Genomic DNA, 11,694 nt, shown 5'->3' on the forward strand with positions numbered 1-11,694 from the left:
TTCCCTACCCAGCAAACACTGAAAGATACGCGTTTTCTTATTCCTATTAACAATCCCATTGAACATGCTTAAAGGTTGGTTCTAAGTCTGTAAAATGCTGCACACAAAGCATTGCCTTGCACAGAAAATGGAATGAGTATTGCCAATAGTTTCTGATCGTAGCCATCTCCAGTTAAACATCAGTAGCAGTCTGCTCTGCTCTGATGCCTTCAGTAGGAGCTGGGCCTTTAAAAAACACCCGTCTCTGGGAAAATTCACTCAACTAATTCACCTGGATATTGCTTTCTAGTTTCTCTATTGGTATGGCTTGCAAGCGCTCACTAAAAGTCTTTAAAGGCCTTACCTGATACTTTTTTCTCTCTCGCTTGCTGAGCAAGTTCAGGATATTAGTTCAGTCTAAATGTCGAGTTGAAAGAACTGACATCCACATCGTTTCAACCTGGCCTTTCTGCATCAATCTTTAAGCTCTTTATGGAGAAAATTTGTAACTACGGTTGGCAATCTAGCCTTGGCCTTTTATTAATTGCATGCTACTTCTGAGTGCCTTTTCTTTTTGCATGATTTCTTTCACTATTCAGTAGCAAAAAAGGTCTTCTGCCCTGCTCACGCTTCCGTGCTCCAGGATGGTCAAGGCTCAGTAGGTGCTTAGTCATGTCAACCTGGCACATTTTGGATTTTCTTAATATAAAACTAAATAGATTTACTTTGAGCTCCATTGCTTGCTGAGTAAGTTCAGGATGTTAATTCAGTCTAAATGTCATGTTAAAAGAAATACGATTCCAGCCTGCTGAATCATCCTGTTAGCTCAGTATTCTTTTTACTCTGACCTTTCCTTAGGGAGGTACACGTATTGCTCGATTAGTTTTGGTCTTTCCAGAAGAATGGTGGAATTTTATAAGACTACATCATCCTTTTCTCTCTGAGGTGATAAAATTCACACTGGACAGGCTTCATACTGGCTCTGACTATCTCCATCCTTACTTAGTCATTGCACTTTGAAGGATTCTTCTGTCGCAAAACTCAGGGATGAAAGCATTGCTCAAAAGTGTGCTGAATTTGCAATATCCATATTTAACAAGTACTGACTTGAAGGGACCTGGGCTTATTAGTGAATCATTGCTGGAGTAGTTTGCATCTTGATGCTGTCCCAGACATGTGTTGGGCGCCTTGAAATTGGGATTAGAAGGAAATCTAGAGAATTATTTAAAATACCTGTGTTGCTTTTCCTGGATAAAATTGTCAAAAACGATATCTCTAGAGCAAAATTAGGCTGTAAAGAATATTTTACTAGTGCCAGCCTCTTCCTTGGAAGGTAAAGGACATGTTTTGCGATTGGGAGTAGTATTAATTTGCAGGTTGAGAGTGTGAAACAAGGATCTGACCACTTGCCGTGTGCAGGGATGCAGAATCTCCATCCTTAGTGTGTGAGATGCCCAGTAGTTCTGTCACAGCCCCTTTAGCAGATGTGAAACCAAACAGTTGTTATAGTAAATATCCATGGAGATCATCAGCTGGGAGGTGAGTGCAGTTGATGAGGAAAGCAAGGGGCACAACCATTGTCTGAAGCAGGAAACCTGGGAACAAGGGGAGCGAGTAGCTTTTGCAGTGGTGTCACAGATCAAGGGTGGGGTGGGCAACGCCGGCCGTGGTACTGCTGGAGCAGAAGAAAAGAGTTTGCAAAGGTAGGTGATAACAGCACCAGAGGTGCAGTTATTTGTGCAGAGAAAAGTAACTATAGCATATATCACACATGTGCATACATATGTGGTGAAAGGCTCTCAGTTGTCACTCTTCAAAGAGATCGTGGAGTCAGTTTGAGTAATTTCATGAAAAATTCAGTTCTCTGTTCATGAAAATCAAAAGAATAAGTAAGATGCTAGAAAGTACTAGGAAAGGGATTGAGAGAAACATCCACAATGTTGTTATATTATTGTATAAGCTTAAATATTGCAAGGAATTCTGGTCATCTATTTGAAAAGGATATAGGAGAAACAGAAAAGGCAGAAAAAAGGGTCACAAGTGCCATCAGACCTACAGAAGTAGCTTTCAAGGAGAGATTAAACAGTGAGAGAAACAGTCCTGGAAACCAGAGTTCAAACATTATAATCTTTCAATTGTGGTGCTACGTTTCAGAGTAGTTCCATTTATTTTGACTCTTTGTCCTTCATTCTGGTGCTTGTGACATAGTTGTACACATAAAGAGGAATTGCTAGGAAATATGAGAAGAAAAGGTTGCTCATTAAGCTAAAATAACTCCTATGAAAAACTAGAGGGTTTTACAAGCTGTGGTATGCTGATAACCTTCCTGGTCAGGCTATGTGTCAAACTCTGCCAAACAAGAAAATTAAGGCATTGCCATGTACATAGATTTTTGGTGGTAAGATTCACTGATCTCACTCATCTTCTAGGTTAAATCATAGCAATTAACTAGTCTTTATAACTAGCTATATTTGATTCTAAACACAGTCACTTCTTTTCACTTAAGCTGTCTTCAGTTTCTGAAAATTAATCTGTAAAGGAAAACAAAGCTCAAGAAAGCTCGTCTTAAAGAAGATGGATTTTCTACATTGTGTTGTTCTTATTTGCTTATTGTTCACATTATACTCACAGATCCTGCTTACTTTAACAACCTTATTTACAGATTTATAAGAATTCAACTCTAGAAACCAGGATTCTTAGATTACCTAGTTTTCCAGCCTGTGGCCAAAATGTTTGTCTGAGTTCCTCCACTTTCAAACTAATACATGTTTGACAAAGCACAAGTCTGTCATCCAAAAATGCATCCATCCTTGATGTAAGGAGATTAAGAAAGTTTCTGCTGCTTTCCTGGAAAGCCTGGTTCAGAGGCTAATCATTCCAATTTATAAAAAGGAGAACCTTTATTTTGAAAAAAATTTTTTTTTTTCCTCACTTCAGTTTTATGGCATTGGATGCCAAGACCAAAGGATTTCATACGGTACTTTGTATTTTCTATGGCCAACAGGGAAATTATGACACTGTTAAGTAGCAATGTGATTCCAGATTAAATATAATGGAAAACAGTATTTATTTACTCAAACTTACTATTTATTTTATAATTGGTTCTTTGTGACCAAGCCTATTTAATAAAATATTTAAGAGAAAAGATTTGTCTGTGAAGGATTTAACGCACTGACCCTTTCATCTCAGCGGAGAAAATTCATTCCAAAATGAATTTAGACAGCTGATTAGGAAAATGGCAGAAATGTGGCTTAGCATTTCCTTTAAATCTTTAAAGTAAAACCTATGATTAATTTTTCAGACCTTTTAAATAAAAAAACCAACCACTGAAAAGAATATAGACTCATACTGCTACATTGCTTCTTTTTCAGTATGCTCTTTGTAGAGAAAAAGATAACAGCCGTCACTGCTGTTGAGAGACTTGATCACTGAGCTGCCCAGGCACTTAATGACTGAGAATAACTAATAGGGACCAAAAAGAAATGTGTTTTTTTCTGAAAGAGAAGCCTAAGAAGAGACACTCAACTTTGTCAAGCTGAAATCCGAGACTCCAAGATTATGATATGATCCAAGCTGGAAGGCAGCCTGGCCTATATACAGTCCCACTGAATTCCCTGCTTATATAGATAATGTTTCAGAAGCAGGGTGTCAGTTCTGAATTTCCATGTATACATCCGTAAGCGAGCAAGAGCAAACTGTATCACACCGAGTGCTTCCTTCACCTTTTCTCTTCCTTTCCCTCTCCTCCCTCCTCTGTTTCCCCTCCTCTTCCGTCCTCTTCTATCCTTTTCCCTCCTCTTCTTTCCTGTTCGTGTTGGTATCAGTCAACAGAAAGCTTGCTGATAACATCTAAATTAATGCACACCATCTAAATTAATGCACACATTAAGGTATAGCTATCTGATCATGTTTGCTGACTGAATCATACTAATGGCACTATGTCTTTAACCCCTATATTAGATTATTCTTAGATTACTCCTGAACAAAACCTGGAACTGCATGAACTGATACCTTCTTAGATATAGTTAGTGGTCTCACTGGCAGAAGACCAGTTTGTTATCTGCTAAACTGCCACTTCACTCTTGCAGGATTTTAATGACCACACAGAAATATTAAAATATGCCAAAGAATAGCCATCATCTAGCTTTAATTCATAAAAGTCTGCTACAGCATCCTTACGTCTGTCCGCTCAGGATGTGTGAGAATGCATGGCAAATAGCTCCAATGAACCATTGGAGTGTGGTAGCAGTTTTTCTGCTTGGATACAAAATGAGGAATCGTGTTGATTGTTTTCAGTTGCCATCAGTACTGTGTTATTCTTCTTGTTCCCCTATAACCCACAAATCTGTGCTACCAGCAGAAATCATTTATAGAAGTGCTACCTTCTGTACAGCAGCAGAGTAACAACAATACAGTAATGCACTTGCTATACTTCTCCCCCTCCACAAACTAGAAACAAATTTGAGGGAAAACCACTATTATTTAGAACTAAAGTTCCAATAAGAGCCATCTTCTATCGCAGTCATCTTCTAAGAGGTTACTTTAGTCCTTTTCTTACTGAAATTGTTTCTTTGCCATAATAATGCTAATTTACAAGCTCAGAGCACTTGGGGCTGTCAAGATTCAAAAGAATGAGTAGTATCAAAGCCAGTATAACGTGATGGGCTATTGATGTTTTTCACTGTTTTCTTCCAAAATGAGTATGCCTATCAGCAACCAGTCATCTCCTAGGTTTTACTTTACATATGATTACAATTCACAGATAAAACTGAAATGGAGTTTGCCAACTAACTAATTTTTGCAGTTGCCTATTTTACTTTTAACGTGTAATGTATTTCTCTTCCTTATCAACACCGTAATTCAGTGTCGGTATACTTTACAGTTGTGCTTCAGCACTATCTGTATTGTGCTCTTTCTGCAGAGAAATGACAAGATTTATCTAAGTGTGGTGAAGTTGACACAGCTCATCACTTTTACAAATGCTTGGCTCTCTCCTAGAAATGCCAGTAGGTCTCTAGCTGGGCTATGAGTGCTATAAAGCTGCCACTTCTTCCCTAAGTGATGCTGATGTCTCTATAGAAATCACTGACCTGCCTTGAAATGAGCTTGGTGAACTTGGTTTCAGTGAAGACCAGTGGCAGCCTGTTGCGAAGTCAGCTGCAAATATTCTGTAGGTACCCCCTTCTCGGATGGACACTCTGTGCTATGGGCAATTTTAACGATTACCTGGCACTGATAGGCTTAGTAGCTGCCTAACCTCATGTTCAAGTTAGTTACACAAAAATGTCTTTAAGAGGAAAAAAAAAATCAGCAATCTGTTTTTGTCTGTCCTCTTCATTATGTGTCCACAAAATGAAATTATTCTGTCTATTGCCTTCAGAGGAGGATTAATATATTTCCTTGATGTTAATAGCATACACGTCTTTGCTATCCAGCAGCCTGAGCATTTACTGCAGAAACGTCAGCCAGGGAGTTTTGTTTCCCAAAGATCTGTTATTTGAACATTTTCAACTACCTCCTTTTTATAGATACCCCATTAAGTCATGGTTGGGCTACACCAAACAGGAGGTAGAGGGTTTTTTTCCTTTTTTAAGTTTGTTCTTTCTCTCACTATTCTAAAAAAGGCTTTGGTCCCTTTGCAGTTGAATGTTCTGGATGAGAACTGCCACATGGGTTGGTCAAAAGTTGGCCAAAACGAACTGTAGTCCTTTTCATTTTGACAGGTAACCTGGTCTAGGGGATAGGAGGGAAACTAGTTGTGATATAACTCAGGTTCTTGATACGTGACATACTATTAGCAACTAGGGGAATACTGTCTTGAAAGAGTCCCTGTAAGGTGCCCATTTCGTGGAGATCTATCAAGTGCTTTCGGTGTTTTCATCACCAATTTGGATGATGGAGTAGGAATCTTTATTTAAAGCTGCCAGTGAATATCAGGATTGGTCAAGGCAAATGCAGAGTTTTGCTTAGATGGGAGAAATCATACAGCATGGATAAACACAGGTTGGAAATCAGTACAGTCTAAACGATTTAATTGGAATAGTGTGTCACAAAACAACATGTGGGTTTGGGAACAAGACACCTTTGCAAACAGAATAGATCTTGTGGTGGGACAGGTGAGCAAAGGTGTGGAACACCTGAGTTGGGGTGTGCTCTTTCTGTGTGCTGGTTTTGTTAAACCAAGGTACATAAATATTGAGAACAGACACGGGAACAGTTTTCAAATGTAAAAGCACTGCTGCTAAAGAAAAGCAATTGTGACTAATTTGTGCTTGCACACCCTTACACTAATGGAAAGACAAAAGGAAACAATTCCTAGAAATGAAGGTTTAGATCAGATGCTACTGAAAGGTTTGTAAGGATGTGAGTACTGAATTCATGGAGCAGGTTGTTCAGGGATATGAAATATCGTTTCTATTAGATGGCAACTCTCAGGCTGGTCGAGGAATACTTGTCCTGCATTTAGTGCCTCCTGGGGAAGGGGGGGTGATGGACACTGCTGAATCCTTCCAGCCCTCTGGCTGTATGATTTTAAATGCGTGGCATTCCCAGCATTTATTTGCAAAGATTGTAAAACAAATTCGTCACGGTAACAGGAAATGTATGGTACTAGAGTAGTTTCTGGCAATATGAAAATGAAATGGTAGAAAAGCAGAGAAATTCAGTCCTTTGCCTCTACCAGCTGCTGTTTATTTTAATGTGCATCTGACAAAGTAAAATAAACTTCCAGAATGCCAGATTTGTGAATATGTAACAACGGCTATAACCCTAAATTTTGCAGAACGAGCTGACTCTGTCATGTTTGGCGCTTGTTTTCAGTTAGAGAATACTTTGTGACATGTTTAGTGTACTTTGTGATGCATGTTTCAGTGTTTCTGTTGCATTAGAAAAAATGTATTTCCATTTCTTGTCAAATATTATATCCAACTTTAGAAGATAGACAAAGGACAAAATTTGGCTTAATCTGGAGTTGAAAAATCATGTCTGCCGGTAAAAATATAATTCAGAGACATTTTACTTAAAAAAAAACATTCATACATGTGTTTTGTCATACTCCTTTGCTCTGTTTTGTAATGATGTTTCTGACTCTGCAGGGAAGACATCTAAATGGCTCCACTTTAAGTCATGATTTGGTGTAAAACTGAAACAAGGCAAAAAATGGCATTTATATCTCCCCTCACCCATATGTATCTATAACTTACAAGTTTTCTTGCATTGTTGCTTCCACAGACACCATCAGAGAGGATATTTGGGGTAGAATATGAAAGTCTGTCAGCAAGCCCATCCTTTTAAGTTGTAAGCATTTGGAAAACTACAATGTTTTGACCCATACAAGAAAGCATCTTGTTTTTGTTGGTCTTGTTCGTAATTCTAACAAGGAATAGTATTTAAAATCCAGCTTCCCATCTTTCCTGTATTTTGTAGGAGCCATAGTGTGGTTTTGCCCCTGTCGTACTGTGTATCACAAGCCTATGGTAAGAAGATACAAATGCTGGATCTCACATGTCTCCAAGTCGACTGGGCATGGGTAGACTCTGGTCACTGCTTTTAGATTTGACACTCCAGGACTTGTTTTTTTGATCCCTTTCTTTCCATGTCATATTGCTGCCCTCCAGCTGCCTTGCGCTATACCTGACACCTTCAAAATCATCATTTACACCTGTTTTTCTGGTGGCCTCTTGTCCCTTTTGGGAGCGGCATGTCTTAAAAATCCTGTAAAAGCTGTTGAAGTTTATGGATCTCTGCAAAAAGCGAAGCTTGCCTTTGTGAAGGCATGATGATCATGAGGGTTGCAGGCTTGGATAAGTCACTCCCACCCACAATTTCCTACAATTTGTTTGCATGTGGAGCGATGGCTGGCTGCCCACAGTGAACAGGATTCTCCCCTCTTAGAGAAGGTTTCTGGCAGCGTGTGTTTATTCAGATGGAGAGGTTTAACAGGCATGTTACCTTCCCTTTTTGGTGGGCCCTGATGTGAAGAAGAATGGTGCTTCATAGAGGTGATCCTCAAAGTAGTGTTGGAGGGATAGAGTAGATGTTCCCAAACTGAAGCTGTGATGGTTCTCCTACAAGGGTGCAAATGCCATTGGGAAGGGCAGCATTACAAAAGCAGAGCCTGTAGCATCAGACTAGGAAAACCTCTATGGAGGAACCACTAGAAGAGGCCACATCATAAGCAGTAGAGAATGGATGTTACTTCCTCCATGTCTAACCACATATTCTTTCTTACCTATTCCCTGATCTGTTCCTTACAGTTTTTAGGCTATCTTCCCCTTGTAGTATCAAGTCTTTTGTCTAATATTGTGAATATCCCAATTCTAGTATGAGCTTTTTATTTTGTGGGGACAGAAACTAAACTTTTAACTAGGAAAAGGAATTACTGTGGGTTTTTTTTTTTAATAACTGTATTTGCTCTAGGTAGATCTAAAAATCAGCCAAAGTGCCTCGTACTCTGGTTATTTAGAATGGCCACTGAAGATAGAGATTCTGAACTCACAAGGCAGGAACAATTAGTAGTTTAACAGGGGGGTTTAATAACGTAGATTTGTTTTACTTGTGTAGGAGCCTCTTCATGAATAATAAATCAAGAACTGAAAACTACTTTTCCATGTTTGTTATACCTGTACCATCTTTATTACTAATAAACAGGTTTGGGGCCATCTCTATACATGCAATTCTGCCACCCCTATACATATATCCAATATAGCATCAGCTTGTGCAAACTGACCAGATGCAGGGGAATATTTGTAATGTACTGCATAACCCGAACTCTCTTAAAAACCAAGTACCTCCTCACCATGCTGTCCCTGTGCTTGCAGCTGAGCTGTGCCTGGCAGGCGGTGGGACCGTTTTGTATTTGTATGCACACCATGCTCTTGGAGACACATCTAATGGGTAGGGGGTCTGGGGGGAGCGTTACGGAGTATTTAGTGTGGGCTTCAGTCTTGTGTCGTCGTGCATTATTTTGTGTTTAATCACAAGCACAAATTGCTGTGCAAAGACTGCCTTACAGGGTAATGTGTTGAACTCATAAAATTGTAACAGTTTGGTTCTGCTTATCTTGCCTTTTTAGTAATCTACAACAAATATGAAACTTTACGACAGTTTAAGTTTCCTAACTGGAAGTCTTAAAATGATACATAATTTATGGAGAACTGTCTGTAATGCACAAGCTACAGAAAAGGAATTTATCCTCATTTTCTGTGAACTAAGATAAACGTTTATGAACACCCAGGCTGGGTACAACTCACGAAGCCAATTTCCCCTTGTTTACCCTCTCTAGCATATCAGAATGAGGGCTCGAGAGACCTGACTTCTTCAGGTGCAACACAATCCTGGGTACACAATCTCCCAAGGAAAAGAAAAAAATCTGTATACCTGAGCTTCAGTCTTACTGCGTAAACGTAATTCATCTAATTTAGCAGTTTACGTGAATTTCTCTCTCCTACTTGTCATTCTGTGTTGAAAAAAGGATGATGTGCTGTAGAATGAGATTAAAATTCAGGAGGGTGTCGAGACTCCTGCTGAGAGGAGAGGGATTGAAAACTTCCAGGCTTTGCAGGGCTGGGGTTTGGTTTGGTTTGTTTTTCACTGAATACACCTGTGGCATGATGAGTGTGTAATAATTCGAGGGGAAGGGTCTGTCATGGGTATGGAGAACGCTTTCAGGCCTGTTTCGGCATAATTGCTTTATTTTTAAAGATACCAATGAGACGAGAGCTTTGAAACCACTTTGGATTTATATTCTGTGTAGAGTCTACAGAATTTGACAGGCAGATCGAGCACAGATATTAGGCTTATTTAAATATAAATAGGTACACGTCAAAGGCATACCCGTGTGTCCTTAATGACGCCTTGCTTTATCTTACGTGTCAGTTGAAATTTTCAGGGGGGTGGGAGGGGATCCCACAGTCAAGTGTGGGAAAACTTGATGTCTTCCCAGGAAAAGGGGTAATTGTGGTTAGGTGCTGAAAGACTGCTGGTGCCTGGGAGATTTTAGCATTGAATTTCACGGCGAGGAGAGCAGCTACCAATCCAAAGGAAAGCAAAGCTCGAGTTCTCACCCCCATGTGCTAGCCTGGTGAAAAGTAGTGTTAAATCGAGCGAGAGCTTTATACATATATGCAAAAATGGATCTAGGGGAATACCCAAGCTCCATTTTTAGGGAAAACATTTTCCTGACACTTTTTTTAAAAAATTCACGCCCCAGATTCAGAGGAAGTACTGGCATTTAGTGTAGAAAAGGTTGTTGTTAATCTAATTCAAGAGGCGAAGAGGGCAGTGAGTCACACTTGCGTCGTGGCTTTCTTCAACCTTGGGTGACTCCCGTGTAAGACTTTTCACACAATTATGGACATATGTATGCATGTGTGTATATTAGATAATGTATAGTGTGTGTGTATATCATGTATAGTGTATAGTTACATATATATAGCATATTCCGTATGTGGTGTGTGTACTTTTTTTACATATATACAAATACATATATACATTCATACATACACTGCCTTTTTCAGTGAGAAGGGAGAGGTCATAAACCAAACTGCAAACGCACCTGAGGGGTGGGGAGAAGGTTTTAATGTGTTCTGATTCCAGCTGAATAAGTTTTCCAATCTCAGCTGACATTTACTTTGACTCTTGTATTTATCGTCCTTGCCAATTACGACACACAGACTGTTATTTCCTGCTTCAGCTCTATCAGCGTTCCAGCCTTTCGAAGCATTATTTTTTGTCACATTTGATTGAAAACACTTTTCCTTTAGACGCGAGCCAACGTGCACTCCATTTCCTATGTAGATGATAGCATTTTATTGCTTAGCATCAAGTAGTAACTTTGAAATGTGGAAAGAAATTTTACACCTGTCAGTTCAGCTCTTTTTGAAGAGTTCAACCATATTAGTGATTTTGCAGATATACGTTCTGTGTGGTGCTGTCTCTGGAAGAAAGTACGCGGAAACCAAGGATGAATTAATGTCTGATATTTTCCCCTTCTGCTCCAGAAATTCTTCAATGCAAAATACACTGAAGTCAGCTTTAGAAAACAGAAATATGTTTTCATTTTTTCTTTCCCTTAACTTCAACTGAGCAGTTGGTCAGACAAAGCCATTGCAAAAGTTAATTAAACAAAAAAACCATCCCAAACCAGAAATTAGTTATTGGAAAAGTAAATCTGTTAAAGATACAATTTGTTGGCAAGCTTTTCAAAAAGAGAGGTCAAACTAAATTACTGGCTTGATTTTCTGAAAGTGGTCTCAGCACCTTCCACCTTTATAACAGCAAGTTGTGTTGCTAAGCAGCAACGTATGTAGTAATATTCTTACATGTTATCTTTACAAAACTAGCTGCATTTTTATTCTGTTATTGGAGAGTATCCTTCAGACCTTCAGTTTTTTCCTCCCCAAGGTGGAATTCCTCAGTTTCGCCCTTACAGATGAACCCAGTATTACGTGCCATGGATATAGGGTCATTCTCAGTCCTGACTTGGTTCAACAGCTACTGAATCTCCTTCAGGACTCTGTGTTGTATTTGTTGACAAAACATCGCTTTTATCACCTAACTCTGGTTTAATTCAACTGTGCAACAAGACCTACTGTTTTTTGAAATACCTCCTCCGCACCATTACAATAAAAGCAGCCTACACTCTTGTTGATATGTCTTACCATGAAAGTCCTCTGGCCATGGGACAGATCAATCTGGACACCAACAAGCTTAGTT

Source organism: Cariama cristata, unplaced genomic scaffold, assembly GCF_000690535.1.
Source record: "Cariama cristata isolate BGI_N322 unplaced genomic scaffold, ASM69053v1 scaffold5910, whole genome shotgun sequence".
In the NCBI taxonomy this organism is placed as follows: Eukaryota; Metazoa; Chordata; class Aves; order Cariamiformes; family Cariamidae; genus Cariama; species Cariama cristata.